The sequence below is a fragment of the Nicotiana tabacum genome, chromosome 1 (assembly GCF_000715075.1).
Source record: "Nicotiana tabacum cultivar K326 chromosome 1, ASM71507v2, whole genome shotgun sequence".
NCBI lineage: Eukaryota > Viridiplantae > Streptophyta > Magnoliopsida > Solanales > Solanaceae > Nicotiana > Nicotiana tabacum.
Window position 1 is genome coordinate 54,328,169 of NC_134080.1, and position 14,566 is coordinate 54,342,734.

General features: G+C 38.2%; 1 long non-coding RNA gene across 1 annotated transcript; it reads left to right on the top strand.

The window, feature by feature from the left end:
* Positions 1–6,717: 6,717 nt before the first annotated feature.
* LOC107769315 (uncharacterized) lies at positions 6,718–11,730 on the top strand. Its single transcript, XR_012708308.1, has 2 exons — positions 6,718–10,124; positions 11,433–11,730. It is a non-coding gene; the product is annotated as an uncharacterized LOC107769315 (long non-coding RNA).
* Positions 11,731–14,566: the final 2,836 nt, after the last annotated feature.

Genomic DNA, 14,566 nt, shown 5'->3' on the forward strand with positions numbered 1-14,566 from the left:
GATGAACTGGCGGTACAACGAGGACACTGCTTCCACACATGTCCTAACTCTCCGCACTCATAACAACCCCTAGATGCTGGAGGATGGGACTGAAAAGAACCCCTCACACCGGAGTGACTAGCTGGTGCACTCGGTGCAGAATAACCCTGAACTGACGGGGCACGTGAAGAACTCTAAGCTGGAAGGGAACTGAGTGATGACTGGCCCTGCGGAAATCCCTGATGACCAAGGCCTGAAGATGGCCCGTGGTACTCTGGACGAGCTGATTGATGAGGCCTATAAGAACAACCTCTACTCTGCTGAAACTGGCCCCTAGACGGAGCGCCACTGTGACTAGCTGATCCACGAGGCCTCTTAGCCTCCTGCTCCTCTCTCTCTAGACGATGATCCGTCTCAATGTAGTGAGCAACATTTACTGCATCCTCAAAAGTATGGCTCAGAATCCTTTCTCGAGCCATCAGAATACGAATGGGATAATTAAGCCCATCCACGAACCTCCTAATCCTTTCCCGATCAGTCGGGACCATCCATGGAGCATAACGAGCCAGCTCCGAGAACCTCACCTCATACTGAGATACGGTCATATCTCCCTGACGAAGATACTCAAACTACCTGTGCATGTCCTCTCTCTGAGATCGCGGTACGCACTTCTCCAGAAAGAGAGTGGAGAACTCCTGCCAGGACAAGGGCGCTGAACCTATCGGCCTACGCCGCTCATATGCCTCCCACCAAGTGAAAGTTGTACCTGAGAACTGAAAAGTAGTAAATGATACACCGCTAGCCTCCAAGATCCCTGCTGTCCTCAGCATACGTCTACACTTATCAAGAAAACCTTGGGCATCCTCGCCCTGAGCACCACTGAAAGTAGGAGGTGCAAGTCTGCTGAATCTCTCAAGACGACGCTGCTCATCGTCTGGCATAACTGGGGCCATATTATCCTGAACCGGTGCAACCGGCTGAACTGGGGCAACCTGCTGTACTGGTGGTGCCTTTGGTGTCTGTAATCCCTGCACTACTAGCTCAGGTGTGCGAGAAGTGGGGGTCTGATTGCCTCCCCCTGCCTGTGAAGTAGCTGCTACAGTGGTGGCTGAAACTGCCTGAGCCAGGCCAGCGCAAACTGTCAGAATCTAAGACAGGGCCTCCTGAAGACCTGGAATAACAATAGGCACAGTTGGTGCCTGAGCAGGTGCTGCTGGAGTCTCTGCAGCTGGAGCCTGATCCTGAGCTGGGGCAACTGGTGGGTCTACAGATGCTGCCCCTACGGCTCTACCTCGACCACGACCTCGACCACGACCGCGTCCACGGCCTCTGGTGGCCTCAGTAGGTGGCAATGGTGGGCGTCCGTCTTGTCCATTAGCGCGTGTTCTCGCCATTTGCGAGAGAATAGAACAACAGAATTTAGTTTTCGGACCAACAAAGTCGCACGACAAGAATTTCCAAGAATATGAAATTTTCCTAAAGGTTCTGCAGCCTCTCGAGGATAAATACAGACGTCTCCGTACCGATCCGCGAGACTCTACTAAACCAGCTTATGACTCGCAAGACCTAGTAACCTAGGCTCTGATACCAACTTGTCACGACCGAAAATCCCAACCCGATCGTGATGGCGCCTCTCGTGAGGACAAGGCCAGCCAATCAACAAAATAGTATATCTCTTTATAATTGCTTAGTAGGAATAAGTCTAAATCATGGGCAATATAATCTTAAATGCGAAATAAACATGATAGAACAAGAAAAACCCTCCCAACTCAGCCCGGAATCGGGGTGTCACAAGTCATGAGCTACTACAGAGTTTACTAATATTTTACAAAGTCTGGAATTATCATAAATAACAAAGATAAGGGAGAAAACGGGGCTGCGGACGGCAACAGCTACCTCGTTACTCCTAGTCACCGCCTGGTCTGGAAAGAATCATCGCTCAGGAGCAAACTCAGCTCTACCTGTATCTGCACACATGGTGCAGGGAGTAATATAAGTACTCCGACCCAGTGAGTAATAAAAATAAATAATGACTAAAAACATGAAATCTCATAACGGCACAATATAGCGCTATCCCAAGCAGTAAAATCAGCTATACAGTAAAATAGTGAGTATCAGATAATTCTTCTTTTAAAATAGTAAAGACAAATAATTTCCATAGTAGGGATAAATCAAAAGCTTGCCCCTCGGGCTCAATATGTAAATCTCAGTATAGTATCAGCCCCTCGGGCTCACTCCCAACTCACCAGCACACAACATCAGCCCCTCGGGCTCACTCCCAACTCACCACACACAAGCAACGGCCTCTCGGGCCCACTCCCAACTCACCAGCACACAACATCAGCCCCTCGGGCTCACTCCCAACTCACCACACACAAGCAACGGCCTCTCGGGCCCACTCCCAACTCACCTGGGTACCCTGCGCTCACTGGGGATGTGTACAGACTCCGGAGGGGCTCCTACAAACCAAGCGCAATATCAATAGGCCTGAAAGCCTTCACACATCACACACGAGGCCTGAAAGCCTCCTGATATAACACTCGAGGCCTGAAAGCCTCCTCATATAACACTCGAGGCCTGAAAGCCTCCTCACATCACTCAACATATCCTCATGTATGGCCCTCGGCCTCAATTAGTCCAGAAAATAATCATAAGCCTCTTGGACATCAGTAAAACAATAGTGCTCAGCTCAACAACATTATAAATATCATTAAATCTCGAGTTGAGTATAAATGTAGCCGAGTTTACAAAATAATATAATTCAATTGAACTGAGTTCAAATAATATTTCAATTCGTGAGGAAAATAGTGATGTAAATTCACAAAAGATTTCAGATAATTGGCACGAAGCCCAAATATGGCAATAAGCCCCAATCATAGTGAAAAACAATAAATCTTTATCAATTACGCGGTAAAAATATCAACTGGGATGGACCAAGTCATAATCCCCAATAGTAAATGATCCCGCGCTCGTCATACAACACGTGTCTCATCTCAACATAGCAGTATGTTGTGCAATTCGGGGTTTCAAACCCTCAGTGCATCATTTAAAATCATTACTCACCTCAAGACGGTCCAACGTCTACTCCGCTATGCCCGTGCCTCTCGAATTTACCTCTTCGCGCGTCGAATCTGGTCAAAACCACAATGAATACATTATAATAGGCTAAGGGAATATAACCAAATCGAAAAGACTCGAAAAATATCGAAAATCGCGAAATTTGCAAAACCCGAGCCCCGGACCCACTTCTCGAAAAATTACGAAATTCATATCACCGGATTCCTCGTCTCGCCACAAGTCCGTACATATCAAATTTACCAAAATCGAAGTTCAAATGACCCCTTAAATCTCCATTTAATTCTCTTAAGTTTCAAGCCCTAAACCACCATTTTTGTCCATAAATTACTTGAGTTTTCAGCTCTAATCCATGTATTTAACTTGGAAATAAGTAGAAACAACTCACCTTTGATGCTTGATGAAATCCCCCTTGAAATCCTCTCCAAAATAATCCAAGCCAAATGAAAGAAATGAAAGAAATAAGCCAAATCCGTGTTTCAAGAATCTGCCCGTGCTTCGTCGAGTTGTACCTTGCACTTGTGCGATACAAGTTGTACATCCTATTAAAATTTTCCCTTGTCGGACACCTTCTGCTTAAACACCCATAACGTCTTGTATAAATATCCAAATGATAAATGGTTTGAAGATTTAAAAACTATACTCGTAGATCTTTAATTTGATAGGTTGTACACTATATAACTCTTTATATATCCCGAGATATGAGCTTCTAAAGCGAATCCGTAAATTCTGTCGAAATCGCTCTACCAGCCATATTCAATCCATCATAACTTTCTGAGATAATATCCAAATCACGAATGGTTTAACTTTCTGAAAACTAGAATGTAAGGGATACAACTGTCATGTTTTGCAATTGTTCTTATTTCTTAAAGATTACAAGATATGAGCTTCCAAACTGGACACCTCGCGCCTGAAATTTTCTGGGCACAACAGAAGTCTAAAAATTTCTGCAATTTTTTTCAAAGATGAAATAGTCCGTTTAACCACCCAAAACTCACCCGAGGCCAGTGGGACCTCAACCAATCATGCCAACATATCCCATAACATCGTTCAAACTTGTTCCAACCTTCGTAACGCTCAAAACAATATCACAACACCAAATTCGTATCGGATTCAAACCTATGAACTTTGAAACTTCTAACTTCCACATCCGATGCCGAAACACGTCAAAACTAGTCTGAATGACCTCAAATTTTGCAGACAAGTCCAAAATGACATAATGAAGCTACAGCAATTCTCGGAATTCTATTCCGACTGTCGGATCAAAATTTCACCTATCAACCGGAAATCACCAAAATACTAACTTCACCAAAATGAGCTAATTTCTTCACTGGACCTCCAAAATTAATTTTGATTGCGCTCCTAGGCCTTAAATCATCCCTCGAAACTAACCGAATAATCGGAATTTAATTCTGAGCCCTCTAACTCACAAGTCAACGTCCGATTAATTTTTCCAAACTAATTCTTCCTTAAAGAGACTAATTGTCCCATTTCATACCAAACTCGATCCGAATTGACTCAAATTCACCAAGTACACATATTGAAACATGAATAAGCATTTAACGGGGAATACAGGATGAAAATACAGGAAACGATGGTTCGGGTCATTACAGTGATCCCAGGGTTCATCTGAGGACCTATTGTGACAAGCTTGTCGGGCTCGGGAAAGATGAAAAGATACTGATAAAACTCTTTATGAGGAGTCTTACTGGAGATGCTTTGTCCTGGTACATTAACGAAGATCCTAAGAAATGGTCTAACAGGGTGAGTATGGCATCGAATTTCATGGATCGATTCAGTTTCAATACAGAAACGCACCAGATGTTTTCTACATCCAGAACCTTAAGAAGAAGCCCAGTGAGACTTTTCGCGAGTACGCTACTTGTTGGAGGTCAGAAGCGGCCAAAGTCAGGCCATATTTGGATGAGGAACAGATGAACAAGTTCTTTGTCAGAGCACAAGATCCGTAGTATTACGAAAGATTGATGGTTATTGAAAACCATAAATTCTCTAATATAATCAAACTCGGGGAAAGAATCGAGGAAGGCATCAAAAGTAGGATGGTAATGAATTTTGAGGCATTACAGGCCACAAACAAGATATTACAATCAGACGGCATATCAAAGAAAAGAGACGTTGGGGCAGTAATGGTGGCTCAAGGCCCGAAATCTCCACTTACATATCAAACACCTCTACCCACATATCAAATACCCCCACCCACATATCAAACACCTCCACCCACATATCAAGCACCACCACCCACATATCAACCTTCATCTCCTAGGTATTCCTAACCAGCCACTGCCTATCATACATATAATTCCCAACCACCTCATTTCCAGTCACCCCCAACTCGCCAAAACTATCCAAGACCACAACTCAATTTTGACCGTAAACCACCTAGATAGTACACGACTATTGCTGAACCCATCGACCAACTGTATGAAAGGTTGAAAGTCGCAGGCTACGTCACCCCTATTCCTGCTGTGGCATTAGAGAACCCATCCCAATGGGTTAACCCAAACAAAACCTATACATACCATTACAGTATGAAAGGGCACACCATTGATGAATGTCGAACATTGAAAGATAAGATCCTGACGCTGATTGACAACAAGGTCATACAGGCGAAGGAAACCACTCCCAATGTCCGCAACAACCCTCTCCCAGATCATAGAGGTGGTGGGGTGCATGAGATAGAGACGAACGAAGAGTGGGATCTTGAGGGGTCAATCAGGCTTATTCGAGAAGGAGATGACTTTAAACATACATTCAAACTCACTCCCATTGTAGCATAGACTTAATCACCGATCAAAGTTTAGATAACTGCATCCGTTCCCTTTGAGGTAGAGGTAGCCCTGCCTGTGGCCACTCTTGTTCCATTTGAAGTGGAAGTGTTACGTCTCGTACTTTAACGTTAGGATTCTTCAAAGTAATAACATATGAGTTGGAAGGGATTAAGGTTATACATGAAGATAAGGATGTAAGACCCTGTATGTTTGAAGAATTTCAGAACTACTATATATTGGCTTGTTATGTATTTTCTTTAAAGTAAACCATTTTTGGTAAAAGTTGATAGATACGATTTTATATGGTTGTTATAAGTATAAATTAAATACATGACATGTGGGAGTGTACAAATGAAGTTTTATATATTATCAGAGTAGATAGTATTTTATCATAAGAAAAGTTATCCTTTTTTCGTTTTGAGAATTTGTAGTACAAAAACAATTTCTTTATTGTAAAGATATAAATTATTTTCTCACAAGAAAAGAAGGTTATCTTTTTACCATTTTAAAATTAGGCTTACGAAATGTTTTACTCTTTATATGAGATTAGAAAAATTAAAAGTTGAGAAAATATATGTATTTTTACATGAATATTTTAATGAAATAATAGTGTATGAATTTATCTTACATGGTACCACATGATCATAATAGTATGGTGTATAAAGTGTATTAAAAATAAATAAAATTTTATGTAATTTAAGACAATTCTTAATTATACGGGTAATTGGTAATTATCCAGAATATTTTGGAAAGAACATAACGTGGCAAATTTTTGCTTTAATATAAGTGCATGCGGACATGTGGCACATCTAAGAGTGCCCACATATAATTCCCCAAGTCGTCTCTATCCTCATTTTATCTCACTTTAATTTCAAGACCAGACCATAGGACCTCCAAAATGTTCTCTCTTGCTTTCCATCTTCAAGAACATAGGAAATTGAAGGAGTTCGTCGAACTGATTCAAGTAAAGAGTTCTTTGGTTGCACTAGTAAAGTTTCTTGTGGATCGAAGTTCATAGTGGAAGGATTGATCCCTCATAGTCAAATGGTTGACAATCGAGTTGGATAAAATGTTGATGCAGTCCCAATTGTGGCAACCACACTAGATACTATTGTTGCAGGTTCGTCAATTACAAAGCCAATCAGTTTGTGGCCAGGTATGTTAAGGCTCTCCCTTCTTTCTTTTGGCATGGTCGAAATTATACTAAAAAAATGAGCAAATACACAGTTTCCGTAAATTACTCTATTCATAGAAATAGTAGGAGTGTCTATATTCTTGATTATTAGTATCCTCTGTTCATAGGTCTCAGAATAATACGCAGTTGGAAAAGTTTATCCAGAAGGAATATTGAGATTATTATATATTTTTCATGCATTTAACTCATTTATACATGTGCATTGACCCATGACCAGATGGTGTTATATATAACTCATTTATACATGTGCATATATATGTATATGGGATATGGGAAAAGGTCATGGCGTTATATACGCACCACGATCTGATTAGCTGGTATACGATGATGATATTGCGCACAGTGGCTGAAATGATATGATGGGATGCCCTCAGAGGCTTGATGATGTTATGAAATATGTACCTATGCACAACATGACATTCACACGCATATGCATGACATTATAAATATTTCATGATTTACGGGGCTATCCAGATTTACAGGTTAAATTGACATTGAACTTATTACTCCTTGCAGAAGCTAGCTATCCGACGTTATACAATTTTTTATGCAAATTTGCTGCTTTGCCTTTAATCAATAAATGTGAATATGCCATATAAAATGTTGACGAAACTTCGAAACTGTCAATTGATAAATCAAACTACGCTTTATTCCCTAACTAGTTAATCATAAAAACTCGTAGGATGAAAAATAAAAGGGCTATTTGAACATCCCATTTGGTAAAGAGGGATTGATCCATCTGAAGGAAGTTACACAAGATATTGCCATCTCCAATTTGTAATAAAAAATTATTATCCAACTCTTAAGATCTCGTTTAGTCTTTTATTATGCGACGCAATTGAATTCCAAGTTTTATAATTATACTATTATGCCCATTGGCATTAGGGTAACTGAGCTGGACTAAATACATGTCTACAACTTTTAGATGATTATTAGGAAAACCAGTTGTGGCAAAACTTGTATGTGACCAAGTAAATACTCTTGGACTGAAAAATTAAATGACTTAGAAATAAAAAGCTCGAAATCTTTGCCAAGCTTTCTCATGATAGTTATGATGTGTTAATGTTTTGTGATTTGAGTTCCACCTTACATACTCAGTACATTATTCGTACTGACGCCCTTTTGTTAGGGACTCAGTCAGCATAGACAATCATTTTGACGGACCCTCATAGTAGACAAGATTGGTATTCAGAGAAGAATCGGCAAGACTCCACCTCATTCGGAGTGCATCCGAGTCTATGAGTCATCATGTCAGAGTTTTATTACATACTTATGGGTAGGCCGGTACCCTGCCCAATTTGATGTTAAACAATCTTAAAGGCTTTGTAGACACAGGTTTTTTTATCTACCGTATGTCAGAGGCCTTGACGGCCCATATGTATTCATGTTTTTATGAACGATAGTTCATTGATATAACATTTTCCCACCTATAATTGTACATTACGAGTTATGGCCATGTTGGCCCATGATAGTTACGAAAGGAATGAATGAGTTACAGAGTGATTCGCTCGGGCCACTACGGCACCGGGGGCCAGCCACGTCTTCCCAGGTTCGGGGCGTGACAAAGTGGTATCACAGCGGGTCGTGTCCTAGGGAGTTTACAAAATCGTGCCTTGTAGAATCTCACTTATGGGTGTGTTGCGCGCCACATTTATAATTGAGAGGCTATAGGGCATTTAGGAAATATTACCCTTCTTTTGTTTCAAGATCGTGCCATAGAGCTGAGTCGTAAGAAGCCAGTATAAAGTTTCCACCGAATTTTGTATGGACTAGAGGTGCTATCACAATAGAGCTTTAAGACGTAGATGTAATTTCTACTTACGTGGAAGGGAGGTTATGAAAGAAACAGAAGATATGATGGTAGATAGAAAACTAAGTAAGGTAAAGGTGAAAATATATGGCATACTCAAATGCAACAAGTTGTGAATAGTCCAGACTTCATATAGAGGTTGGGTTAATTTACAGAAGAGACTAGTGAAAATTTCCGTAAATCTCTAAGAGTTAACATTCAAGGACGAATGTTCTAAAGGGGGGAGGATGTTACGTCACGTACATTAATGTTAGGATTCGTCGAAGTAATAACATATGATTCGGAAGGGTAAAGGTTATACATGAAGATGGGGATGTAAGACCCTGTAAGTTTGAAGAATTTCAGAACTACTATATATTGGCTTGATATGTATTTTCTTTAAAGTAAACCATTTTCGGTAAAAGTTGATAAATACGATTTTATATGGTTGTGATAAGTATAAATTAAATACATGACATGTGGGAGTGTACAAATGAGGTTTTATTTATTATAAGAGTAGATAGTATTTTATCATAAGAAAAGTTATCCTTTTTCCGTTTTGAGAATTTGTAGTACAAAAACAATTTCTTTATTGTAAATATATTAATTATTTTCTCACAAGAAAAGAAATATACCTTTTTACCATTTTAAGAATTAAGCATACGAAATTTTTTACTCTTTATATGAGATTTGAAAAATTAAAAGTTGAGAAAATATATATATTTTTACATGGATGTTTTAATGAAATAATAGTGTATGAATTTATTTTAAATGGTACCACATGACCATAATAGTACAGTGTATAAAGTGTATAAAAAATAAGTAGAATTTTAAGTAATTTAAGATAATAATTAATTATACGAGTAATTGGTAATTATCCAAAATATTTTAGAAAGAACATAACGTGGCAAAATTTTGCCTTAATACAAGTGCATGCGGAATGTGGAACATCTAAGTGTGCCTACATATAAGTCCCCAAGTCGATTCTATCGTCATTTTATCTCACTTTAATTTCAAGAGCAGACCATAGGAGCTCCAAAACGTTCTCTCTTGCTTTCCATCTTCAAGAACATAGGAATTGAAGGAGTTCGTCGAACTGATTCAAGTGAAGAGTTCTTTGGTTGCACTAGTAAAGTTTCTTGTAGATTGAAGTTCATAGTGGAAGGATTGATCCCTCATAGTCAAATGGTTGAGAATCGAGTTGGATAAAATGTTGATGCAGTCCCAGTTGTGGCAACCGTACTAGATACCATTGATGCAGCTTCGTCAATTACAAAGCCAATCAGTTTGTGGCCAGGTATGTTAAGGTTTTCCCTTCTTTCTTTTGGTATAGTTCAAATTATACTAAAAAACGAACAAACACACAGTTTCCATAAATTACTCTATTCATAGAAATAGTAGAGGTGTCAATATTCTTGATTCCCCATGAGAATTATTACTATCCTTTGTTCGTGGGTTTCAGAATAATATGCAGTTGGAAAAGTTTATCCGGAAGGAATATTGAGATTATTACGTATTTTTCATGCATTTCACTCATTTATACATGTGCATTTGACCCATGACCAGATGGCGTTATATACGCGTATATATATATGTATATGGGATATGAAAAAAGATTATAGCGTTATATACGCACCACCACCTGATCAGCTGGTATACGATGATGATGTTGCCCACAGTGGCTGAAATATGACTCAGACGGCGTTATATACGCATATATATGTATGTATATATATATATGTATATGGGATATGGGAAATATATGCACCACCGCCTGATCAACTTGTATACGCTGATGATATTGCTCACAGTTGCTGAAATGATATGATGGGATGCCCTCAGAGGCTTGATGATGTTATGAAATATGTACTTATGCACGACATGACATTCACACGCATATGCATGACATTATAAATATTTCATGATTTACGGAGCTATCCGGATTTACAGTTTAAATTGACATTGAACTCGTTACTCCTTGCAGAAGCTAGCTATCCGACGTTATACGATTGTTTATGAAAATTTGCTGCTTTGCCTTTAATCAATTAATGCTCTGAATATGCCATATAAAATGTTGATGAAACTTCGAAACTGTCAATTGATAAACCAAACTATGCTTTATTCCTTAACTAGTTATTCATAAAAACTCGTGAGATGAAAAATAAAAGGGCTATTTGGACATCCCATTTGGTAAAGAGGGATTGATCCATCTGAAGGAAGTTACACATGATAGTTACACATGATATTGCCATCTCCAATTTGTAACCAAAAATTATTATCTAGCTCTTAAGATCTCTTTTAGTCTTTTATTATGCGATGCAATTGAATTCCATGTTTTATAATTATTTTGTTATTCCCACTGGCATTAGGATCACTGGGCTGGATGATTATTAATAAAACATTGTGGCAAAACTTGTATATGACCAAGTAAATACTCTTGGACTGAAAAATTAAATGACTTAGAAATAAAAAGCTCCAAATCCTTGCCAAGCTTTCTCATGATCGTTATGATGTGTTCATGTTCTGTGATTTGAGTTCTGCCTTACATACTTGGTACATTATTCGTACTGACGCCCTTTTGTTGGCGTTGCATTCATGCCTGCAGGTATAGACAATCAGTTTGACGGACCCTCATAGTACACGAGATTGGCATTCAGCGAAGGATCGGTAAAACTCCACCTCATTCGGAGTACATCCGAGTCTATGAGTCATCATTTCAGAGTTTTATTACATACTTATGGTAGGGCGGTACCCTGTCCAATTTGCTTTTAAAAAATCTTAAAGGCTTTGTAGACACAGGTTTATTATGTACAATATGTCAGATGCCTTGATGGCCCAGATGTATTAACGTTTTTATGAACGATGGTTCATTGATATAACATTTTCCCACCGACAATTGTACATTACGAGTTGTGGCCATGTTGGCCCATGATAGTTATGAAAAGAATGAATGAGTTATAGAGTGATTCGCTCGGGCCACTACGGCACCGGTTGCCAGCCACGCCTCCCCAGGCTCGGGGCGTGACAAAGTGGTATCAGAGCAGGTCGTGTCCTAGGGAGTCTATAAAGCCGTGCCTGGTAGATTTTCACTTACGGGTGTGTTGCACTCCACATTTATAATTGAGGGGCTATAGGGTATTTAGGAAATGTTACCCTTCTTTTGTTTCAAGATCGTGCAATAGAGCTGAGTCGTAAGAAACTAGTTTAAAGTTTCCACCAAATTTTGTATGCACTAGAGGTGCTATCACAATAGAGCTTTAAGGCGTAGATGTAATTTCTACTTATGTGGAAGGGAGGTTATGAAAGAAACAGAAGATATGATGGGAGATAGAAAAGTAAGTAAGGTAAAGGTGAAAAAGATACGACATACTCAAGTACAACAAGTTGTGAATAGTCTAGATTTTAGATAAAGGTTGGGTTAATTTATAGAAGAGACTCTAGTGAAAAATTTCGTAAATTTCTAAGAGTTAACATTGACGAATGTTCTAAAGGGGGGAGGATGTTACGTCCCGTACTTTAACATTAGGATTCGTCGAAGTAATAACATATGAGTTGGAAAGGATTAAGGTTATACATGAAGATAGGGATGTAAGACCCTATAAGTTTGAAGAATTTCAGAACTATTATATATTGGCTTGATATGTATTTTCTTTAAAGTAAACCATTTTCTGTAAAAGTTGATAGATACGATTTTATATGGTTGTGATAAGTATAAATTAAATACATGACATGTGGGAGTTTACAAATGAGGTTTTATTTATTATAAGAGTAGATAGTATTTTATCATAAGAAAAGTTATCCTGTTTTCCGTTTTGAGAATTTGTAGTACAACAAGAATTTATTTATTGTAAAGATATAAATTATTTTCTCACAAGAAAAGAAGGTTATCTTTTTACCATTTTAAGAATTAAGCTTACAAAATATTTTATTCTTTATATGAGATTAGAAAAATTAAAAGTTGAGAATATATATATATATATACATATATTTACATGGATGTTTTAATGAAATAATAGTGTTTGAAATTATTTTACATGGTACCACATGACCATAATAGTACAGTATATAAAGTGTATTAAGAATAAGTAGAATTTTAAGTAATTTAAAATATTTCTTAATTATACGAGTAATTAGTAATTACCAAAATATTTTGGAAAGAACATAACGTGGCAAATTTTTGCCTTAATACAAATGCATGCTGACATGTGACACATCTAAGAGTGCACACATATAAGTCCCCAAGTCGGTTCTATCCTCATTTTATCTCACTTTAATTTCAAAAGCATACCATAGGAGCTCCAAAACGTTCTCTCTTGCTTTCCATCTTCAAGAACATAGGAAATTGAAGGAGTTCGTCGAACTGATTCAAGTGAAGAGTTCTTTGGTTGCACTAGTAAAGTTTCTTGTAGATTGAAGTTCATAGTGGAAGGATTGATCCCTCATAGTCAAATGGATGAGAATCGAGTTGGATAAAATGTTGATGCAGTCCCAGTTGTGGAAACCACGCTAGATACCATTGATGCAGGTTCGTCAATTACAAAGCCAATCAGTTTGTGGTCAGGTATGTTAAGACCCACCCTTATTTCTTTTGGCATGATCCAAATTATACTGAAGAAACGAGCAAACACACATTTTCATAAATTACTCTATTCATAGAAATAATAGATGTGTCTATATTCTTGATTCCCCATGAGAATTATTATTATCCTCTGTGCATGGGTATCAGAATAATACGCAGTTGGAAAAATTTATCCGAAAGAAATATTGAGATTATTACGTATTTTCATGCATTTCACTCATTTATACATGTGCATTGACCCATGACCAGATAGCATTTATACGCGTATATATGTGTATCTATATATATATATGGGATATGGAAAACGGTTACGGCGTTATATACGCGCCACCACCTGATCAGCTGGTATACGATAATGATGTTGCCCACAATGGCTGAAATATGACTTAGACGACGTTATATACGCGTATATATGTCTATATATATGTATATGGGATATGGAAAAAGGTCATGGTGTTATATACGCACCACCACCTGATCGTGGCTGAAATGATATGATGGGATGCCCTTAGAGGCTTGATGATATTATGAAATATGTACCTATGCACGACATGGCATTCACACGTATATGCATGACATTATAAATATTTCATGATTTACAGAGCTATCCAAATTTACAGTTTAAATTGACATTGAACTCGTTACTCCTTGTAGAAGCTAGCTATCCGATGTTATACAATTGTTTATGCAAATTTGCTGCTTTGCCTTTAATCAATTAATGCTCTAAGTATGCCATATAAAATGTTGACGAAACTTTGAAAGTGCCAATTGATAAACCAAACTACGCTTCAGTCTCTAACTAGTTATTCATAAAAACTCGTAAGATGAAAAATAAAAGGGCTATTTGGACATCCCTTTTGGTAAAGAGGGATTGATCCATCTGAAGGAAGTTACACAAGATATTGCCATCTCCAATTTGTAACAAAAAATTATTATCTAGCTCTTAAGATCTCTTTTAGTCTTTTATTATACGATGCAATTAAATTCCAAGTTTTATAATTATTCTATTATGCCCATTGCCATTAGGATCACTGAGCTGGACTAAATACATATCTACAACTTTTAGATTCTTATTAGGAAAACCAGTTGTGGCAAAACAAGTATGTGACCAAGTAAATACTCTTGTACTAACAAATTAAATGACTTAGAAATAAAAAACT